At 37.7% G+C, this 24027-nt stretch overlaps 1 long non-coding RNA gene across 2 annotated transcripts in view; it reads left to right on the top strand.

The window, feature by feature from the left end:
* Positions 1–16593, top strand: part of LOC129647740 (uncharacterized) — a 34666-nt gene extending 18073 nt beyond the window's left edge. Inside the window, exons 2-3 of one of the 2 annotated variants that reach the window (XR_008712472.1) lie at positions 4907–5100; positions 14086–16593. This is a non-coding gene — a long non-coding RNA (uncharacterized LOC129647740). Of the gene's footprint in view, positions 1–4906; positions 5101–5371; positions 5623–14085 lie in introns of those variants that run through there. The other variant, XR_008712473.1, reaches the window with a different exon arrangement.
* Positions 16594–24027: the final 7434 nt, after the last annotated feature.

The following is a 24027-nucleotide window of genomic DNA, read 5'->3' as shown; positions in this document are numbered from 1 at the left end:
GGGACTCAGCTTTCATCCATCATCAGGCAAAACTCCAGGCAGCTTGGGAAATTAATGAAAAGAATGCTGAGTCTTAAAGTGAGGAGGAAGATATTTGTTGTGAGGTACCAAATTCACTAGCCTAAAATAATGTATTTACTAAAAATAGCATAAAGTAAAACTGAAAGTCTCTCAGTCATGTCCGACTCTTTGTGGACATGGAATTCTCCAGCCTAGAATACTGGAATGTGTAGCCTTTCCCTTCTTCAGGGGATCTTCCCAACCCAGGAATCAAACCCAGATCTCCCGAAATGCAGGTGAATTCTTTACCAGCTGAGCCACAAGGGAAGCCCAAAAATAGCTTATATAAGTTAATTTGAGAATTTCATTAAACCACTATAAAATGGTTTGAATAATTGTTCTTTAAGAAATGTTGGCTATGAGACTGATGGAAGAATTATAAGAATAATTTATGTTGTTTGCTCCACCAAAGGCATAGTCAAGAAAGTAATGCACATAGAAAAGTGAGATAAATATGACAAAGAAAGAAGTAATTATCCCCATACAGCTCCATAAACTTCCATCCATATCCAAGAAACCATATATAAGTACAAGATTATCAGATGCATGTGCTTGAAAGCCTTGTAGTCCTCCTTTCTCTTAATCATTTTTTAAAAGTAGTAACAAAGGAAGAATGTTCACTCTTTTAACTGTTAAAAAAAAGCACACACATATGATAAGCCACCTTGAATCTTTTCTTTCTTTCTTTATTTTTAATTGATGGATAATTGCTTTACAGTATTGCATTGGTTTCAACCAAACATCAACATGAATCAGCCATAGGTTGACTCATGTTCCCTCCCACCTGAACCTCTCTCCCACCTCCCTCCCCACCCCACCACTGTAGGCTGTTACCAGCCCTGGTTTGAGTACCCTGAGTCATAAAGCAAATCCTATTGGCTATCTATTTTACATATGGTAATGTATGTTTCCATATTACTCTCTCCATACCTCCCACCTTCTCCTTCCCCCCACAGCTGTGTCCATAAGTCTGTTCTGAATGTCTGTGTCTCCATCGATGCTCTGCAAATAGGTTCATCAGTACCATCTTTCTAGATTCCATACATATGTGTTAGTATATGATCATTGTTTTTCTCTTTCTGACTTACTTCAGTATGTATAATAGGCTCTAGGTATATCTACCTCATTAGAACTGACTCGAATGCATTTCTTTTTATGGCTGAGTAATATTGCATGGTATATATGTACCACATGGTTTCTTTATACAAATTTTTTAGGTCTTTGCCAGTCATGTAGCTATAAAAGAAGACAGATCAGATCAGATCAGTCGCTCAGTCGTGTCCGACTCTTTTTGACCCCATGAATCACAGCACGCCAGGCCTCCCTGTCCATCACCAACTCCCTGAGTTCACTGAGACTCACGTTCATCGAGTCAGTGATGCCATCCAGCCATCTCATCCTCTGTTGTCCCCTTCTCCTCCTGCCCCCAATCCCTCCCAGCATCAGAGTCTTTTCCAATGAGTCAACTCTTTGCATGAAGTGGCCAAAGTACTGGAGTTTCAAGTTATAGCCAAATGAAGAGAAACAGAGAGTAAATAAAGTAAATAAATATAAGGCATGATTGCATGTAGTGGTTGCTGATGATGAGTCCTACAATAAAAAAATTAAGCAAAGAAAAAATAGGGATTTTTTTTTCATGGTGGAATTTTCAATGGTGAACATGACAACCTTAAGAATGTATCATTTTGATGCAAACCTGCAAGAGATGACAAAGTAGTCTTTGCAGATATCAAAAGGAAGAGAGTCTCAGGAAGATAGAATAGCAATACAAAAGAACATGTAGTGAAAGCATATTCCTGTATCCAAGGAATAGTATAGAATGGAGTGAGGAGAGACAGTATGAGTGTGGGGAAGAATTGTAAGTCATTAGAACTTTGGCTTTTACTCAGTGAAATGAAAAGTCATTTGGAGCAGTGGAGTAACAAGATCTGATTTTGTTTTAAAGGGATCACACATTGCAGCAATATACACATTGCTGCGCTGGGAATAGACAGGAAGGCAAGGGCAGAAGTAGGAAGATCAGTTTGGAGGCTAGTGTAATAATTGAATTAAGAGGTCATAGGGCAGAATATGATGACAGCTGTGGAATTTTTGAAAAGTAGTCAGATTTTGGATATATTTCTGAAGATAGAGCCAGCAGAATATTCTGTAACAATGGGTGAAATAGAATCAGAAATTACTCAAAATTTGGGGATTGAGTAATTGGAAAGGTGATGATGCCACTTTTGAGAGTGAATCTGTAAAAGGAAAAAGTTTGGTTTTGTGAAAAAACTGAACAGGAACTCAGTTTTGGCATTAAATTTGAGTGGAGATGACACATTAGCAGCAGAGTACATATGTATGAAGTTTGAGGGATAGGTCTAAAGTAAGAAATGCACATTTGAGACATTATTACATTGAAGAGTAATAAGGATGAAGATGAATAAGAAATACACTTTTTAAAAAAGCATGCTAAGAGATAGGAGAAAAACCAGGAAAGGGGTATGTCTTAAAAGACAATGAAGAAAGTGTTTTGAAAAGATGAGTTTTTTTTTAAAATGCAACCTACAGAATATTCTTAAAAATGTAAATATTGACAACCAATTTTGACTAAGTACTTAATTGTAAAGCAGTAATCCAATAAACTAATAAATATTTTCTCAATACTTTACATGTAGGTAATTTGAGGCTACCAACTTGTTAGTTCCAAATTTTAGACAAGCTATGTACTTGGGGTTGTTGAAAGTTCAGGCTCCTGGAGGACTGTGACTATATCATTCTATCAGTGATATTCATTTGGAAAAGGATTGTTGCTTGCATTGCTTTTTTAAAAAATTACATTTAATTGTTCATATTGATATTGCTCTTACTACTGAAGCAGTAGTGTAAAAAGATATAAAATACTCAACTTTTTAACACTGATATGGAATACATAATGGTCTTTAGAATCTAAGCTCTTCTTATATAAGCATATATAGTACCTCATTTTGCATTAAACAATTTATTGTCTCTCTAGCCCCTTGATTAATTTGGGCACTGTCTTACAGATCTCATTCCTCTCATTTTTGACTTTCGTGTTATTGAACTATAATGCCGTTAACATCTATTTCAAGTAATTTCCCCTCCCTGGTGATTAATGGTAGATATAACAATTATGATGCCAACACTGGGGATAATTCTTCACAGATGTTGTCAAATTACAGGTTAAATGGGGAAAAGACTTTCTTTCTTCTGGCCACCCACTCTTCATTCCCTTGAAATAGGTGCATGGTACTGTGTATCCTGTGCTGTAGGTATGCCGACACTCCATCCTGTTGCTCATCTGGTTTAAATGACTTCCATTTGCTCTTTCAAACAATGATGGAAAGTTACGTTCAGAGTGCTTTGCAGGTACCAAAATGCAGTAATTCGGCCTTGAATTTTAACTAGCAAAGGGAAGTCCATTGGGTCTGGCATAGTCACATTGATTTTCCCCTTATTATAAATAAAATTTATCACTACTAATTAAAAGAAAGAAAGAAAGAAAGAATATGGTGACTGTGACTTGCTTCAGCCCATTACAGGAGAAGGAAAGCAGTCTTGAGTTGATAACTGTTAAGGCTGGGTCATAGGTATATTGTGTCTACTTGACCTGTTTGATTTTACATTAGAAAAATAAAAATAAAAGCAGCCTTTATATTTTAACCCTACATAAACTTTATGTTTTCATATGAAGGAAATACAGAAATTCTACAGGTAATTTTCCTCTTGGTTATTTAAAATAATGAATTCATTTTTTTCTTGCTAGTTCAGTTTGGACCAGTGGATTATGGTGTGGCATTCCTTTAGTTTTCACATTTATTTTTATAAGTGAGTTCATTGCACTTCTCAGCAGGGAAAGAGGGAAGGATATGAGATGAGGGACAGAGGAACAAAAGGGAAAATTGGGTTCCCAAGTAAACACGTTAAGGTTAGGAAAAAAGTTTGAGGATTCAGGTTTTAGCCTTACCGAACAGCTGACGTATTTTAAGTTGGAAAAATCTGATCTACCTTTTAGCTGAAATTACCCCCACCTGGATAAACTTGATGGTGGTTATTTGAGGTATTTCCATAAACATGTCTGGAGAAGGCAATGGCACCCCACTCCAGTACCCTTGCCTGGAAAATCCCATGGATGGAGGAGCCTGGTAGGCTGCAGTCCATGGGGTCGCTAAGAGCCGGACATGACTGAGCGACTTCACTTTCACTTTTCACTTTCATGCTTTGGAGAAGGAAGTGGCAACTCACTCCAGTGTTCTTGCTTTGAGGATCCCAGGGACGGGGGAGCCTGGTGGGCTGCTGTCTATGGGGTCGCACAGAGTCGGACACGACTGAAGCAACTTAGCAGCAGCAGCATAAATGTGTCAGAAGACCATATTAACAAATGTCCTTCCAGAATGTAAACTTACAGATGCTCCATTTCTACCACTAGATTAGGAATGATGACAGGTATTTTTTGTATTATCGTATAATTTGTTTATAAGTACAGTCTTTCTACTTAAGGTAGAATATTATATGTGGCAAATTTCTTTTCTCTCTTTGAACTACATGTTATCAAATATTCACCTGATGTAACCCAATATAACTTGGCAGTATTTCATTAAAGGCATTTCACCAATAAAGTGGTCTGCTCTTTTTTTGTAAATCTCTAGAGAGAACATTGTTTTCCTTTAAATCACTTGGCAATATCTCAAATTATAATAATCAAGAAGTATTTCCAAGTATCTAATTGAAATTCTTACCACTGCAATTTAGTATCATTAGCTGAGAATTTTCAAGGTATTTTCATCAATCTTATTTTATCATTATTATTATTTTCTTAATGACTTGGATATAATTTTATTTCTAGTAACTTGAGGGAGTTCAACTGCCAAGCTTTCCAGGCAAGAGTTTGAAAAGGAAAGGGAAGAAGATGATGGAAGTATAAGAATGCGGGAATATGAGAACTTGCCTATTGCTTGACTATCTTCTGATGGAGATCACACAACCCAGGTATCTTAAAAAGAAGGATCAATCCATGCGTGGTCACTGCCTGTATTCAAGGTAATAAAATATTGAGATAAGGTATGGCAATTGAAGTCTCCAACCAGTTGTTAAGCTGAATATTGAGTCTTCTCAGTTTGCATTTGTGAGTAGGAGTATAAGCAAAGGAGGACAAGAGTGTGTGTGTGCGTGTGTGTGTGTTTATGTGTGTGTTGTTATTGGATTCAAAAGAGCTACACAAAAATGTGGTAGATAACTCACAAACATTATTTACCTTACCTTGTATCCACACCTTTTGTAATGTGACTTTGTGACTTTTCTCATTGAACAGTAGAGTCTGTGGTTCCATTGTTTGTATCTGAGTTGGCCTGGTGACGTACTTTGGCTGATACAGTGCAAATTTCCATGCTGTCTCCCAGAACTCTGCCAACATGATGTGCTGCAGCCTGGGCTACTCTACTTGAGGGTGAGAAATAAATGGAAAACAACAGGTACCCAACCAACCCTGGAAACAAAGCTCTAGCTAAACATAACAGAGGAAGTCAGTGGAGATTGGAACAACTGAGCAACAAAGCCTAGCCTCAACTATAGGCTTTTGCAATTGTAAATTAAATAAATAGATGTTATTTTCACTTACTAAATGTTTAAATTATTTGTAACACAGCAACAAAGATCAGATACAAAGATGCTAAGATCACTAGCAAGTAAGCTTGAATTTAAGGAGAAATTTATTTTCCAACAGGGATACTATAATGCAAGTCTGAAGGAACAGACAATCACATAACATTAGGAAACAACAGACAATGAGAAGCAAATCATTGTAACTCCATAGCTGCAATAGTTAGGGTTGACCTTAACTTTTAAATTTTTTAGCCATCATGGTTAATTCAATGTCTCTGACAAATGGAACACTCTTTCACAGAGAAGTATTTCTCAAAGAGAAGTGGGTTGCTATTTTAATGTTGTACTAGACCGTTCTTTGTTAACAGAACTGAAGATTAGGATCTCTAGCACCTCTGGCCCCTAAAATTACATGCCAATAGTACTTCCCTGACATCTGTGTTAACTTAGATTTGGAAGTTCATGAAGGTACTTCACATAATGTCCCAATGAAGAAATTAAATGTTAATTCATTATTCTTAAGAAAAGCGGTGTGCTTCTTTATCTATTTCACTGTGAAAGGTGAACACCTGTTCTTTAGATTATGTATGTGCACTCAGGCATACTCAGTCATGTCTGACCCTTTGTGACCTCATGGACTGTAACCTGTAGGCTCCTCTGTCCATGGGGTTTTCCAGGCAAGAATACTGAAGTGGATTACCATTTCCTGTTCTAGGGGTCTTCCCGACCCAGGGATCAAACCCATGTCTCTTGTGCTCCTGCATTGGCAGGCAGATTCTTTGCCAATTGCACTATATAATACAGATTCAAATAGGAAAAGTGGTCCAGATATAGAGTGTTACATGATGGATTTGGGACCTTTTTAAATGAGATTTTTAGGGAAGGTCTCTATGAGACTGATATTTGAGCACAGAGAGATATGTTTCTCTTGGAATCAAGAAGGGCGGTTCATATCGAATTAAGGTTGGCAGTGGCTTTCCATCAAATGTCAAGGCTGAGTTGACCAGATTAATTTATTTTCCTAATTGAAGTAAAATTTATTTTAGTATATGTGTTGCCGAAGCAAGCACTAATTGAAGTAAAATTCATATATCATAAAATTAACCATTTAAAGTGTATAACCCAGTGGTATTTAGAATGTTCAAGATGTGGTGCAAAAGTCACAGCTGTGCTGTGCTGTGCTTAGTTGCTTAGTCATGTCTGACTCTCTATGACTCCATGGACTGTAGCCCACCAGGCTTCTCTGTCCATGGGGATTCTCCAGGCAAGAATAAAGGAGTGGGTTGTCATGCCCTCCTCTAGGGGATATTCCCAAATCAGGGATCAAACCCAGGTTTTCAATACTGCAGGTGGATTCTTTACTGTCTGAGCCAGTACAGGGAAACCCAAGAATACTGGAGTGGGTAGCCTATCCTTTCTCCAGGGGATATTAGCAACCCAGCAGTTAAGCTGGGATCTCCTGCATTGCAGGCAGATTCTTTACCAGCTGAGCTACCAGGGAAGCCTAAAGTCACAGTTACCTAGTTTGAAAATATTTTATCACTTCCACAGGAAGCATGGTAGTTATTAAGCAGACCCCCTTCCTGCCCCTGCCATCCCTTTCACCTCTCCTAGCCCCTGGTCATCACTAATCTACTCTTTGTCTCTACAGGTTTAACTATTTTGGATATTTTATATAAATGCAATAATATAATATGTGACCTTTTGTGTTTGGCTTCTTTTTACTTATTTTTGAGATTCTTCATGGTATAACGTGCATCAATACTTCATTTATTTCTTATAGCTGAGTGGGATTCTATTTTTTAGATATACCACATTTTTTAATCCATTCATCCATTGATGGGCATTTGGGGATTTTTCCATACTTTGGCTGTAGTGAATAGCACTGCTTCAAACTTTAACTTACTGTACCAGAATTTGTTTCAATGCATGCTTTCAATTCTTTGGGGTAGGGTAGATTCCTAGGAATTGCATTTCTGGATGATATGATAATTCTGCATTCTACATGAATTCTTGATGTAGCTATTTATAAGCTAAAGAAGATATAAAAATGACATGAATGAATATGAGAAAGCATCACAAAATGGTACTCTTGGGGACTATCTGATGCAGTGACAGCAAAGGACATGTATATGTCAAAAGTGAAAGTGTTAGTCACTCAGTTGTGTCCGACTCTTTGCAACCCCATAGACTGTAGCCTACCAGGCTCCTCTGTCCATGAAATTTTCCAGGCAAGAATACTGGAGTGGGTTGCCATTGCCTTCTCCAAGGGATCTCCCAACCCAGGGATTGAACCCTGGTATCCTGCATTGCTTCCCTGGTGGCTCAGAGGTTAAAGCATCTGCCCACAATGCGGGAGACCCAGGTTCGATCCCTGGGTTGGGAAGATCCCCTGGAGAAGGAAATGGCAACCCACTCAAGTACTCTTGCCTGGAGAATCCCATGGAGGGAAGAGCTTGGTAAGCTACAGCCCACAGGGTAGCAAAGAGTCAGACACGACTGAGCTACTATGCTTCACTTCACTTCATCCTGCATTGCAGGTAGATTCTATACCTTCTGAGCCACAAGGGAAGCCCCATATATGGGGGATCTGAGAATACTAAAGAATTACATAGGAAATGGGTCACAATGGACTCTATGGGCTAAAGAGCGTGAGCTTTACCCAGTGGAGAAATTTCATGCTGTAAATTCAAACTTTCAGACTCAGATCAATTTAGTCCATGAGTCAATCCCAATAAAAGTAGGTAGCATACATAAGAACACAGGTGTCTAGATATAGTTAGATTTCTAATCCTTAATATAAAAATTATTCAATGATGACCATTCAGTTCAGTTCAATTCAGTCACTCAGTCATTTCCGACTCTTTGTAACCCCATGGACTACAGCATGCCAGGCCTCCCTGTCCATCACCAATTCCCGGAGTTTACTCACTCATGTCCATTGAGTTGGTGATGTCATCCAACCATCTTATTCTCTGTTGTCCCCTTCTCCTCCTGCCCTCAATCTTTACCAGCATAAGGGTCTTTTCAAATGAGTCAGTTCTTCACATCAAGTGGCCAAAGTATTGGACCTTCAGCTTCAACATCAATCCTTCCAATGAACATTTAGGACTGATTTCCTTTAGGATGGACTGGTTGGATCTCTTTGCAGTCCAAGGGATTCTCAAGAGTATTCTCCAACACCACAGTTCAAAAGCATCCATTCTTTGGCACTTAGCTTTTTTTTATAGTCCAACTCTCACATCTATACATGACTACTGGAAAAACCATAGCCTTGACTAGACAGACATTTGTCGGCAAAGTAATCTCTCTGCTTTTTAATATGCTGTCTAGGTTGGTCATAACTTTTCTTCCAAGGAATAAGCATCTTTTTATTTCATGGCTGCAGTCACCATCTCCAGTGATTTTGGAGCCCAGGAAAATAAAGTCAGCCACTGTTATCTATCTACCATGAAGTGATGGGATCAGATGCCATGATCTTTGTTTTCTGAATGTTGAGCTTTAAGCCAAATTTTTCACTCTCCTCTTTCACTTTCATCAAGAGACTCTTTAGTTCTTTGTCACTTTCTACCATAAGGGTGGTGTCATCTGCATATCTGAGGTTATTGATATTTCTCCCAGCAATCTTGATTCTAGCTTGTGCTTCATCCAGCCCAGCATTTCTCGTGATATACTCTGCATATAAGTTAAATAAGCATGGGGGCAATATAAAGCCTTGACATACTCCTTTTCCTATTTGGAACCAGTCTATTGTTCTATGTCCAGTTCTAATTGTTGCTTCCTGACCTGCATACAGATTTCTTAAGAGGCAAGTCAGGTGGTCTGGTATTTCCATCTCTTTCAGAACTTTCTATGGTTTATTGTGATCCACACAGTCAAAGGCTTTGGCATAGTCAGTAAAGCAGAAATAGATGTTTTTTCTGGAATTCTCTTGTTTTTCCTATGATCCAACAGATGTTGGCAGTTTGATCTCTGGTTCCTCTACCTTTTCCACAACCAGATTGAACATCTGGAAGTTCATGGTTCATGTATTTCTAAAGCCTGGTTGGAGTATTTTGAGCATTACTTTGCTAGCATGTGAGATGAGTGCAATTGTGCGATAATTTGAGCATTCCTTGGCACTGCCTTTCTTAGGGATTGGAATGAAAACTGACCTTTTCCAGTCCTGTGGCTACTGCTGAGTTTCCCAGATTTGCTGGCATATAGAGTACAGCACTTTCACAGCATCATCTTTTAGGATCTGAAATAGCTCAACTGGAATTCCATCATCTCTACTAGTTTTTTCATAGTGATGCTTCCTAAGGCCCTCTTGACCTCACATTCCAGGATGCCTGGCTCTTGGTGAGTGATCACACAATTGTGATTTTCTGGGTCATGAAGATCTTTTTTGTACAGTTCTTCTATGTATTCTTGCCACCTCTAATATCTTCTGTTTCTGTTAGGTCCATATACAATATCTGTCCTTTATTGAGCCCATCTTTGCATGAAATGTTCCCTTGGTATCTCTAATTTTCTTGAAGAGATCTCTAGGCTTTCCCATTCTATTGTTTTTCCTCTATTTCTTTGCACTGATCACTGAGGAAGGCTTTCTTATCTCTTCTTGCTATTCTTTGGAACTCTGCATTCAAATGGGTATATCTTTCTTTTTCTCCTTTGTTTTTGGCTTCTCTTCTTTTCACAGCTATTTATAATGATGACCATTAGTGGAGATCAAATGACAACCAGTACAGAGAGGTACATAAAGATTTTTGAAGATTAGAAAAATCACTATGGCAATAATACAGCTGATGGGTTACAAGAAAGTGATAGGCATGAGATTGCATCTGGAAACAAAAAGAGAATAATTTGGTCAGGCAAAATATGCTGAGAGCTTAAACACAAAGGCAGTGCTAGCAGGATTTACATGGAAGAAGCTTACTGTAAAGATTTTAAAGGATAGAATTCTTAGTACTTGTTTCCTGGTTGGATTTGGTGTTTGAGCATGTGAGAGGTATCAAAAATAACCTCTTGAGTTAGACACAGCAAATGCAACAGGGAATACTTATGAACATCTTTTAGTAAGCTTTGCATGAACCAGCATAAATATTTTGGACCATGAAAAACACTCTTGTTTTGTTTATTTTATTTCATGAAAAGCAAACAAACCAATGGCATCTTTTTTCCTAGCAGAGAACTCAAATGGCTAAAGATGAGTTGGGGAATGCTTACATTATTTCCATTTGACAAGCTGCACGTGAAATGTTTTCAGCCCGTGCATGTAAATATGATGTTAAAAAGTAATTTTTATATATATATAAAATTCTGTGCTCATCAAAAAACTTAAAGTTTTAAAGTTTATTGTTTAAGTGAGTGAAACAAGGTAAATATTAAGACAAACATTCAATCCCAGAGAAATATTGAGGAATTTTTTTTTAAGTGATGTTGTTCAAATTAAGTGTCCGTTTATGGCTGTATTAGGGTTTCTCAACTTTGGCACTATTAACATTTTGGAACAGATAATTCTGTTGTAAGGGACTTACCTGCTGTGCATTGTAGGATGTTTAGAGTATTTCTGTCTCCTATCCACCTCCTACCTACAAGCCCCCTCACTTGTTGTGATATTAAAAATGTTGTCAGTTCAGTTCAGTTCAGTCTCTCAGTCATGTCCAACTCTTTGTGACCCCATAAATCGCAGCATGCCAGGCCTCCCTGTCCATCACCAACTCCCGGAGTCCACCCAAACCCATGTCCATTGAGTCGGTGATGCCATCCAACCATCTCATCCTCTGTTGTCCCCTTTTCCTCCTGCCCCCAATCCCTCCCAGCATCAGAGTCTTTCCAATGAGTCAACTCTTCACATGAGGTGGCCAAAGTACTGGAGTTTCAGCTTTAGCATCATTCCTTCCAAAGAACACCCAGGGCTGATCTCCTTTAGAATGGACTGGTTGGATCTCTTTGCAGTCCAAGTGACTCTCAGGAGTCTTCTCCAACACCACAGTTCAAAAGCATCAATTCTTGGGCGCTCAGCTTTCTTCACGGTCCAACTCTCACATCCATACATGACCACTGAAAAAACCATAGCCTTGACTAGATGGACCTTTGTTGGCAAAGTAATGTCTCTGCTTTTGAATATGCTATCTAGGTTGGTCATAACTTTTCTTCCAAGGAGTAAGCGTCTTTTAATTTCATGGCTGCAGTCACCATCTGCAGTGATTTTGGAGCCCCCCAAAAATAAAGTCTGACACTGTTTTCACAAATGTCTTAGATACTGCCAACTGTCCCATAGAGTGGAAAGTTATTCTGAATTGAGAATCTCTAACAAATCAAAAGTGGTTAAAATGTGAAGTGTTCACTTAAACAAAACTTTCTCTTTATGATACATGCTGCTAAGTCGCTTCAGTCATGTCCGACTCTGTGCGACCCCATAGACGGAAGCCCACTAGGCTTCCCCGTCCCTGGGATTCTCCAGGCGAGAACGCTGGAGTGGGTTGCCATTTCCTTCTCCAATGCATGAAAGTGAAAATTGAAAGTGAAATCATTCAGTCATGTCCGACTCTTAGCGACCCCATGGACTGCAGCCTACCAGGCTCCTCTATCCATGGATTTTCCAGGCAAGAGTACTGGAGTGGGGTGCTATTGCCTTCTCCATTATGATACATAATATCAGTCAATTAATTGGCAAAATTTGTTTCTGTTTTCCCTCTGATTGAATGCTTCAGATTCACAAACTGGTATTGTAACCTTAGTACAAAGTATGATAATATCTAATATCTAGATACATGCTATAGTAATTGAAAAATCATTTAATAAGTTATTATTATTATTGATTTCCCTGTGCTTACATTTGTACTAAGCTCTTTGAAGGGTACAAAATAAGTTCCACTCTTTTAAATAGTTAATAAATAATGTCTTTGAACTTGTCATTGTTGGCTCCAAATGTCTATATAGGAATTATTCAAATGGAAATTTGGTGGTAAGTGGGAATCAAATTTACTATAAAGTTACTCATAGAGCAAGCAAAATACTGTGTTTGTTTCTTAATTAGATTTTATATTTATTTGTGGTCTTTGTGAGGTAAAACTGAGGATATCTTTAGTGGGGAGGGTTAAGGTCCTCTATTCATGATCATGTCTATATGACTCCACTGAAATAGAAATAATATGGAGGAAACACTAAAGCATAATTTTAGTGAATATCAAAATGAAAATACAAAGTAAGGGCAGATATAGAGAATGCCCCTTAGAAATGTTGAGTCTGAAAAATTGTCAGGGCTGGCTATTGATTAGAGAAAAGTTTGTGGCAAAAGGCCCTTGTAAGTGACAGTATGTTATTGAAAATAATAGGGATTATCTTTAAAATAACTTGAGATTAGTTTTACAAGGCAGACAGAACTGTTTTGACCAAATAGCTCAAATCCTGAACTATGAAGTTTTTATTTGTATTCCCACAGTATAATACACTTATATTCATATGAAAGCCTACCTTCGTGTACTTTTGACTGTCATTCATTCAAAATAATTTAGCCAACTCTAGGTAAAGACTGGATTCTGTTCAGTTTTTAGCCTGGTATATGCCAGACTCTATATGGTAGCTTTAAATCAAAGAAGAATATCTTATAGTCCATAAATTTGAGAATCTCCCAATCCTGGGGAAGGGATAAAGAATAAATAGTCAGGGTTTACATAAGTGCTATGAATCATGGAATGTTTAGATTATATATAAAAGAGAAAACACCAAGTCTTCTGGGAAAAAAGTTTTGTGAAGAGTTGAATATTAAAGAATAAGCAGAATTTCCCCGTATGGAACAAGAAGGAGAGGCTTTAGATGGAATAAATGAATATGCATACATATGAATGCAAGTAAGTATGCAGCTTGTTTCAAGAGGTTTGAGTAGATTGGTGTTACTAAAATGAAATACAGGGACTGGCAGAAGATGAATATGGAAAATTTAAAAGACTTGTATCATTATGGGCATCAAAGGCCAAGGTAAGGATTCAAGGCTTTATACTGTGGGCAATTGAGAGCTGTTGAAACTGGGATTCATGATATTGGTGTTTTTAAATGTTAGCCTTTGTGTGAAGCATAAATTAGAAATAGAGGAAGACCAGATGCAGCTTGCTTAGCTAAGAGGCTATTGTGAAGAGAGCAAAAACAAAAGCAACGGGCAGTTGGGATGGAAACATCATCATCAATGGATTTGATGGTCAAAATGATCATCTAGAAAGGACTATGAGAAGTTGGATGTTATAAAATGCAAGGGCACGCTAAATAGTTCTGGAGCAGAGACTTTCTATCTGGTCACAAAATCTATTTCTTCCCTTTCCAATCATAAGACCATTGAGATCTAATTTATACTGAATTCTAGCCAATGGGCTGAGGAAGAGTGATTTTAGTTCCTTCCAGGCCAAGCCCATGTGATCTTCCATGTTGTTTTTCCTCCTGCAGAGGCAACGAAGACTATCTAAGTGACACTGAAACCACTGAAGAGGCACAAGAGTACAAGATGGACGGAGTGTCTATGCCCCAGAAGTAGCAGTTGAGAAAGAACTACCCCAAATCAGGAACATTCATTTTCTACAATGGCACCCCGCTCCAGTACTCTTGCCTGGAAAATCCCATGGACGGAGGAGCCTGGTGGGCTGCAGTCCATGGGGTCGCAAAGAGTCGGACATGACTGAGCAACTTCACTTTCACTTTTCACTTTCATGCATTGGAGAAGGAAATGGCAACCCACTCCAATGTTCTTGCCTGGAGAATCCCAGGGACAGGGGAGCATGGCGGGCTGCCATTTATGAGGTCACACAGAGTCGGACACGACTGAAGCGACTTAGCAGCAGCAGCAGCAGCAGTGAAAAGTAAACTTTTGGGTTTGTTAGTTTAGGCAGCTAACCATACCTTAATTCACATAAGTTCATATCTGAAGAAGGTCCACCATGATATGGTGATTGTTTTTTTTAATTTTTATTGTATTATTTCTATAGCTATATGTGCCTATACCTAAAGTACATAAACACAGCATGCAGCAGATACTTTTATATTACAATTAACCCAATTTTTGTTAAAAAAAAACCACCTGATATTGACTTCCTATGGCAATCATTTAAAAGCAGTAATCAAAAAAAATTTTTTTAAGCTTGCTGGTATACAATATAACAAGAAAGGTAGGCATCTGTAACAGTAGAGTGATGCTCCAAATCTGTGTTTAGATAAAGTCATTTACTTGTTCGAGTTTATGGCAGGATTTATATTGCTATCTACAAATAGATATCAATAGTTAAAGAGATTTTATAGCTTTTTGACATTCAATATATTATGCAGGTTTAAAAGCCTCTGGAAAATGGATGAACTATCTAAGCTGAATAACTTTCCACTTGTAAAAACATTTCTTAAAGTACAGAGCCCTCAGATTTAATACTTAGTCTTGCTTGTTTAAGAACATGGTAAAATGTAGACAGGTTTTTCATTTGACAGAACAATTCTGATGGAACAATGCAGCTTCCACAGGGCTAACGCCAGAAGAAAAAAATGACAGACACATCTTATTAGGAGAGATAATTTAAGGAATGCCTAGTTTTAATGTTTCTCTTAAGCAATACTATTTTATTTCTCTTCTAACATGAAGCTCCCTTCTTTACCTATGGTGAATTTAATTTTTACCTGCTTTGATTAAATTCTTAATCCTGAAGATGTTTTTGAGTCAGTTCAAGTACCTGAAATATTGCAGAAGCTCTCTGGTATTACTTTGCTTGTTTACTGGCTTGCTTTTTTCTGCATTAGAATCTTGCAAGAACAATTTCAACTTATCAGTTGGCAGTTTAGATAGAAGTCTTAAATTCTGTGGCCAACCATGCCTCCAAGGCAGGCATTAGCCATTTGATAAAGCCATTGAATCTAGATAGCATATTCAAAAGCAGAGACATTACTTTGCCAACAAAAGTTCATCTAGTCAAGGGTATGGTTTTTCCTGTGGTCATGTATGGGTGTGAGAGTTGGACTGTGAAGAAGACTGAGCACCCAAGAATTGATGCTTTTGAACTGTGGTGTTGGAGAAGACTCTTGAGAGTCCCTTGGACTGCAAGGAGATCTAACCAGTCCATTCTGAAGGAGATCAGCCCTGGGATTTCTTTGGAAGGAATGATGCTAAAGCTGAAACTTTAGTACTTTGGCCACCTCATGTGAAGAGTTGACTCATTGGAAAGACTCTGATGCTGGGAGGGATTGGGGGCAAGAGGAGAAGGGGATGACAGAGGATGAGATGGCTGGATGGCATCACTGACTTGCTGGATGTGAGTCTCAGTGAACTCCGGGAGTTGGTGTTGGACAGGGAGGCCTGGCATGTTGTGATTCATGGGGTTGCAAAGAGTCGGACACGACTGAGCGACTCATCTGATCTGATCTGATCTGAAAACCATTGAAAACACAGAGGATGTATATCTTTGATTAATACAAATAATAGAAAATTTCCTAAATAAAGTTTGGTCCTGGGCTGCTTCCAAAGTAGTAATTCACAAAATATGACTTTTTTCATTGGGAAGGTTGTAAAAATTTGTTTGTTGGAGGTAGAGAAGGAAATGTAATTAAAGGCTAAATTCAGACTCACATTTCATTTTAACCAAAAGAATATGTGTGATTTGGACACCAGTCACCTAGGCCCTTCCTATTTTAAGGCAGTGGATATTGTCAGCAAATCAAATTATCCAATAGCAAAACTACATCTGGCAGAGCTAACTATGCCAGGTAACCTTAAATAGAAGCTTGGGGGTAGTTAACTTTGTTGCAACACCAGGCTTTGCTGGTAAGATTTATCTAAAAGTCCTCTCTGTAGCATTGCTATTAAAAGAATAAAATGGGAAGAGGTGAAGTGAAAACATTAAATGTGGATGTACATGTGTATTTTAATATCCCTTTTGCATTTAGAAGTGCTTACACCAGCACATTTACAATAAAGCAACTCTGGGTTTTATTTCATGTATTTTTTGTTCTTTTTTGCTTTTGCAAAAATAGGGATATATTATATCGCTATAATATAAAACTTTAGATCATAGATGCTTTAAGAAACTCCTGTTACACATCATCTACATTTGGAAAATCAAGGAGCTTTTAATTTGGATTGACTTCAGGTAACAATTTAATCTAAAAATGCCCAATGGAATGATTCTTCTTGTCATTAACAATCTGAAGGGAAGCTTTAATTTGTAATCTTGTCAAAATAATGAGTGGAGGTCTGTTTATATAAAATGTTTAAAAAGTGTGTTATACTTTTAGAAAGCTGATTCAAACTCACATATGTGGAGTGAACAACAACAACACACACATTCATACAGAGATACACACCCCTTCCTGAAGCCAGGTCAATTCAAATCTGATAATACCATTTTTCCCCTCTTATGGGCAGTAATATCACTTCTGTGTGAGATACAAAGTAGGTCTGGCATTTCCATTAAGATTGTATCTACTGATTGTCTCTCAAGTTTGTTTTACTATAAACATTAAATGAAAAACACATCTTTCTTATACACAGTACTCAGAGCAAATTTGTTCATTTGTATGACAGCCAAATCATCTCATTGGCTCTGTAAAACCATGATGTTTTAAGAGGAGGTATGACATATCTTTCAATTTTCAGAAGAAAAGAAATAAAAACCCTTCTGGTTGCATCTCTGAGATACAAGAGTTCAAAATTTTAAAATTTCTTGTGAAGTCCATGTCAGCAAGAACAAATCAAGCCCTCCTTCTATTAAGAAGTCAGTTTTGCCCCAAGAATGAGTCAGCATGAAGTATTTGAGATCATTAAATTTTATCCCAAATATTCTGAGATCAAGCTTAATTTATTCAACATTTGTTTGTTTCCTGAGAGACAACAATCGTTTTCAGTTTTGGCCAAAAACTAGGAACAAGGATGGAAACAGGGAAATGCAGAGAATGGGATTAAGAATTTCATAAAGTTGTAAATCAACTTCTAAATAGCCTATGTATGATACCCAAACATATTAGTTTATTCACCCTAAGACTGTCTATCCTGTAACTCAAAACCTTTTGTCAGGTCTGAGAAATGGTTTGTTTTCTTAACCTGATGTTGTTTTAAAGGGCAATACCCAGATGTTCTGGGTTTGTGATAAAGAGAGAATTAATGAGTCTGTCTGTCCAACTGGAGCCCACTTATGAATCTGTACGGATGCCAATTTCAGGGTGAACTGAGATGTTCCTGGTGCACAGAGGACTCGCAAACATTTCAAGAAAATGAAAGGTTTTAATTAATCTTTATTTTACATAGTTTTCTCTTTTATAGTCTACCAACAAATAGATTCAGGCATGTTCTGGGATCACTTTAAAACCTAGCTCTATTATTTCTTCTTCTTCATTTATGAAACCTTAAAGCAATTGCCTCTGTTGATGCAAGTTGGGTTTTGCTATGTTTTGTTGCTTTAACCTTAAGCTTTACTGTAAGCTGTGTAAACTAAAATTATAGATCTCTCTTTATTTTCCAAGTTGTTTCCCTCTAAGAAATCCCTTCTGTCTTTTTCCTAAGTAAAAAGACTAAAAATGTGTTTGAATAGAAACTATAACAATAATGACCTTGGCTGAAGTTTTGGCTGAGCATGTCCCACATGAACCAAGAGGAAAACTCTACCTAAGGTAAGCTGAAGGTCACCAGAGCCTTTAGAAAGTATTTTCAATAAAGCTATTTCATTGCATTGCTTTCTTTCCTTTTTTCCCCCTAAGAATTAAACATAAGAAATCCTGATACAAACACATTCTATAACCATTGTCTCTTGACAAGTGAAATATTGACATTCTGTAGCTTAAGGTAGTCTAATCTTTGATTTCTGTCTAAAAGTTTGAAATAATCTTGTTGAGTTAGGTTCTCCTTTTGCTACTAACAGGAATTTGCATGTAAATCCTACTTGTAATAATGGAGCTGTGTGTGTAAATGACTGACTGTACATGGAGGTGAGGCTGTGCCCCATAGAACTAATGCATTGGATTAGAAATTCCAATGTATAATGTGTTTCTTACCCATATGTCATGATAATTTTATAGTTCAATTAACTAATCCCAATATATTGACTGTATTCAGATGAAGATATCTTCTATTTTTATTCACTATCTACTCTAGGAAATCATGAATCCGCATATATTTAAAAATTTGAAGTCTGGTCTTGTTTAAGCCTACGGCTTTCCCTAAAACACTCATGATCTTCCTGAGTGACTAACACTACACTATTGTTACTAAAGCACTCATGACGGTGCTCAGCAAAACTTGTCTAGCTCTTTGACATGAAATATCTTTAGAAATGAAACTTGAAACTATTCTGGGTCAAAGAGAGAGAATCCAAAAGTTTCAGTATTTTTCTCGAGTTTTTTAAAGAAGTTGTTTGAAATCATTTCCTTTTCTAAAAGAGAGCAAATTTCTGTAATTTACCACAGTACAAATTCAACAGAATAGGAAATCACAGATGTCTGGAGTGGTCAAGACTTAAAGGAGTTGACAAGACTTGAGCTTTGACTGGAAAATTACAGATTGAATACAGATAAAGCCAGAGAGGCTAAATCGATTTTGTGAAGGGGGAGGAGGTAGATTCATTCAGTCATTCAACAAATATTTTTTAATACTCAGAATATTTTAGAAGCTGGAGTTAGAGCAGCAAAAAAACAAAACAAACAAACAAACAAAAACAATATTGTAAAGTTAAAAAATAAAATAAAATAAAACAACAACAACAACAAAAAAGTTACTTAAGTGATTTAAATAAAAACAAAAACAAAAACAAGTCCGTGCCTTCAGGGAAAAACACTTATTGACTGGCCTTTAAATAATTATTTACTCTTTCTAAGTTTCAGTTGTCTCATTTATACTACTAGGGTGAAAATAATCTTTTGTAGAGATTTCTGTGTCCTACCTAGGCCTTCTTGGTTTTCTTTTATGAGCCATTCACCCAAGTTCTGCATACTTTGCTGTGAAATGCTCTTGACTTCTTCAAGTTTCATGGACTATTATATCTGTCCTGATTGTCTAACTCAGGTATTGTATTGAAAAATATTCTTCAGCTGTGTTTTGAATTTGTAGCCCTGAAAGCCATGTTTAATTTGTGATATTGCACATGCATGCAAAAGGGAAATGTTCCAGTAAAAGGTTGTATATCTCCACATATGCCAACTGGAGGCAAGGAGCCTGCTGTGAAACTTTAATAATGATGCAGGTTCGGATGTGAGTTCTGGTTGAAGACTTTTTACAAGGGGAGTGGAGAATGGATATTAATAATTTTATTAAAGAATGATCATTATACTTTGTTAGAGATCCGAATGAGGGTACATGGTAAATATAGGGGAGGGAAGGGCAATAGGACAAAGAAAGCAAGTTAACATGGAGACCTGAAGCCCTTTGGACAGGAAATATACTATGATCGACAGAAATATCTAGGGAAGTATATTAAGAATGGAAGCCAGTTTGAGAAAAGAGATAGTACATTTAATATAAGAAGGTCTGATGAGATGAACCTGAAGAGTGTACTGGTAGATATATCCTCTAGAGAATTGAACAGAGAATGTAAATATTATTGAGGTTGTTGGTGGGAATTGGGTGCTAATATAATCAGGCCAAAGACTTGTAGTGTCTTCACCCTAGCTCCACTCCTCTTCCATATAAGAGAAGACATATATGGGGATTACTGGTAAAGAAAGTGAAATGCTACCCAAAGCAATCTATAGATTCAATGCAATCCCTATCAAGCTACCAACAGCATTCTTCACAGAGCTGGAACAAATAATTTCACAATTTGTATGGAAATACAAAAAACCTCGAATAGCCAAAGCGATCTTGAGAAAGAAGAATGGAACTGGAGGAATCAACCTACCTGACTTCAGGCTCTACTACAAAGCCACAGTGATCAAGACAGTATGGTACTGGCACAAAGACAGAAATATAGATCAATGGAACAAAATAGAAAGCCCAGAGATAAATCCACGCACATATGGACACCTTATCTTTGACAAAGGAGGCAAGAATATACAATGGATTAAAGACAATCTCTTTAACAAGTGGTGCTGGGAAATCTGGTCAACCACTTGTAAAAGAATGAAACTAGAACACTTTCTAACACCATACACAAAAATAAACTCAAAATGGATTAAAGATCTAAACATAAGACCAGAAACTATAAAACTCCTAGAGGAGAACATAGGCAAAACACTCTCTGACATACATCACAGCAGGATCCTCTATGACCCCCCTCCCAGAATATTGGAAATAAAAGCAAAAATAAACAAATGGGACCTAATTAACCTTAAAAGCTTCTGCACATCAAAGGAAACTATTAGCAAGGTGAAAAGACAGCCTTCAGAATGGGAGAAGATAATAGCAAATGAAGCAACTGACAAACAACTAATCTCGAGAATATACAAGCAACTCCTACAGCTCAACTCCAGAAAAATAAATGACCCAATCAAAAAATGGGCCAAAGAACTAAATAGACATTTCTCCAAAGAAGACATACAGATGGCTAACAAACACATGAAAAGATGCTCAACATCACTCAGTATCAGAGAAATGCAAATCAAAACCACTATGAGGTACCATTTCACACCAGTCAGAATGGCTGCGATCCAAAAGTCTACAAGCAATAAATGCTGGAGAGGGTGTGGAGAAAAGGGAACCCTCTTACACTGTTGGTGGGAATGCAAACTAGTACAGCCACTATGGAGAACAGTGTGGAGATTCCTTAAACAACTGGAAATAGACCTGCCTTATGATCCAGCAATCCCACTGCTGGGCATACACACTGAGGAAACCAGAAGGGAAAGAGACACGTGTACCCCAATGTTCATGGCAGCACTGTTTATAATAGCCAGGACATGGAAGCAACCTAGATGTCCATCAGCAGATGAATGGATAAGAAAGCTGTGGTACATATACACAATGGAGTATTATTCAGCCATTAAAAAGAATACATTTGAATCAGTTCTAATGAGGTGGATGAAACTGGAGCCTATTATACAGAGTGAAGTAAGCCAGAAAGAAAAACACCAATACAGTATACTAACGCATATATATGGAATTTAGAAAGATGGTAACAATAACCCTGTGTACGAGACAGCAAAAGAGACACTGATGTATAGAACAGTCTTATGGACTCTGTGGGAGAGGGAGAGGGTGGGATGATTTGGGAGAATGGCATTGAAACATGTGAAATATCATGTATGAAACGAGTTGCCAGTCCAGGTTCAATGCACGATACTGGATGCTTGGGGCTGGTGCACTGCGACGACCCAGAGGGATGGAATGGGGAGGGAGGAGGGAGGAGGGTTCAGGATGGGGAACACATGTATACCTGTGGCGGATTCATTTTGATATTTGGCAAAACTAATACAATTATGTAAAGTTTAAAAATAAAATAAAATTAAAAAAAATTATAAAATATTAATTAAAAAAAAAAAAAGAAAGTGAAATGACATTTTCTTAGTAACAGAAACTTACAATCCAAACCCTAATGCAGAAGCTAGAATGGAATCCATAATATACAACTGTACTTAAACAAACCTTTATCTAACCTTTACTTTACCTAAACTAACCTTTGCTTAGACTTTTATCTGTTCCTTCCTATTCCCCTACACTCACCAATACACACATTCATTAGTTAACAGAGTTAATCAGATTCAGAGAGTCTTAAGTAATCCATTTGTTAAGCTTCCAAACTGGAACTTCTTGTCTTACTATTGTACCAAAGGAAAGTTATGACCAACCTAGACAGCATATTAAAAAGCAGAGACATTACTTTGTCAACAAAGGTCCATCTAGTCAAGGCTATGGTTTTTCCAGTAGTCATGTATGGGAGTTAGACTATAAAGAAAGCTGAGCACCAAAGAATTGATGCTTTTGAACTGTGGTGTTGGAAAAGACTCTTGAGAGTCCCTTGGACTGCAAGGAGATCCAACCAGTCCATCCTAAAGGAGATCAGTTCTGGGTGTTCATTGGAAGGACTGATGGTGAAGCTGAAACTCCAGTACTTTGGCCACCTGATGTGAAGAGCTGACTCATTGGAAAAGACCCTGATGCTGGGAAAGATTGAGGGCAGGAGGACAAGGGGATGACAGGATGAGATGACAGAGGATGACAGAGGTTGGGTGGATCACCGACTCAATGGACATGGGTTTGGGTGGACTCTGGGAGTTGGTGATGGACAGGGAGGCCTGGCGTGCTGCAGTTCATGGGTTTGCAAAGAGTTGGACACAACTGAGTGACTGAACTGAACTGAACTACAGGGAAGGGAAGCAAAGACACAAAATACGAGAGTTTAGCCACATTGCCAAAGGCAGAGCTGACGTCCACATTTGGGGTGGGATAGAGATCAAGCCCTAAGACTTTGCCATTTCAAATGCTTTGAAAATAATTCCTTATTATTCTGACCTTTTGGAAATTTTACCCCTAGAAAAGGCAGTAGATTCTCTCAACTTTAGCCTCTGTCCCCTTCATTGGGGAATAGAAGAAGAGGGAGAGTGAGGAGGGGCTTGAATTCCCCTAAAGACAACTCATATAGAGAAAGCCCAAGAGAGCTTACCCTTCATGAGTTTCTCAAACTGGTAAGTGCAAATCAGAGATATTTCAACAACGAAATCAGTGATTGGGCAGAAGCATAGTGTTGTTCCCAGAAGTCAGGGAAGGATAACACTGCAAGAGGCTTATGCCACAGTGACATGAGGTGCAGACGTGAAGGAGAAAGGAGTCTAAGAAGCGACATTTGGACCTTTGAATATGACAGTTCAGAGGTAATGGCAACTTTTGACTGGCAGTTTTCCTGGAGTAGCATTTTCTAAAAAGTACTAAAAGTATTATAACTGGATAATATTTATTAAGTCAATCAAGTGTTACCTATACTAAATATAACTGTATAATTGATGTTGCTTAAATGTATAAAACAAAGTGATCAAACACTTTAGAGAAACTAAAAATATCCTCTCTGAACTCTTTCTTAGAGCTTTTGCTATGCCAATATAGATTGTGGAGTTCACAATCCAGAAAGCAGAATGGATACATAATTCTGTCTCTAACTTATTTGCCACTGAACTCTTTTTTTTATATTGAGTGTCCTGTGGGACCAGAATGTTAAAGAACACACTTTAGGAAATGTTTACTTAGCATAATTAATGCAGAAATCAGATTATGGAGAGTTAAAAGTAGAAAACTAGAAGGAAAGGTGAAGTAGAGTTCATTGTGTGAACTATTTATTTATGAGAGACTTGAATATACAAACAGCCTATGGTCCACTTGCCCAGGAAATTAGCTCTTTACCTATAATAAGCAACCTAGGAAGCTAGCTTGCTATAAGTCAGGCTTGCAGTAAGCCTGATTACTATCTCTGGTGACAATCCAGTAAGCTAAACAATAACTTC

The sequence above is a fragment of the Bubalus kerabau genome, chromosome 3, assembly GCF_029407905.1.
Source record: "Bubalus kerabau isolate K-KA32 ecotype Philippines breed swamp buffalo chromosome 3, PCC_UOA_SB_1v2, whole genome shotgun sequence".
NCBI classification, from domain to species: Eukaryota; Metazoa; Chordata; class Mammalia; order Artiodactyla; family Bovidae; genus Bubalus; species Bubalus kerabau.
This window is presented reverse-complemented; position numbering and strand designations above follow the sequence as displayed.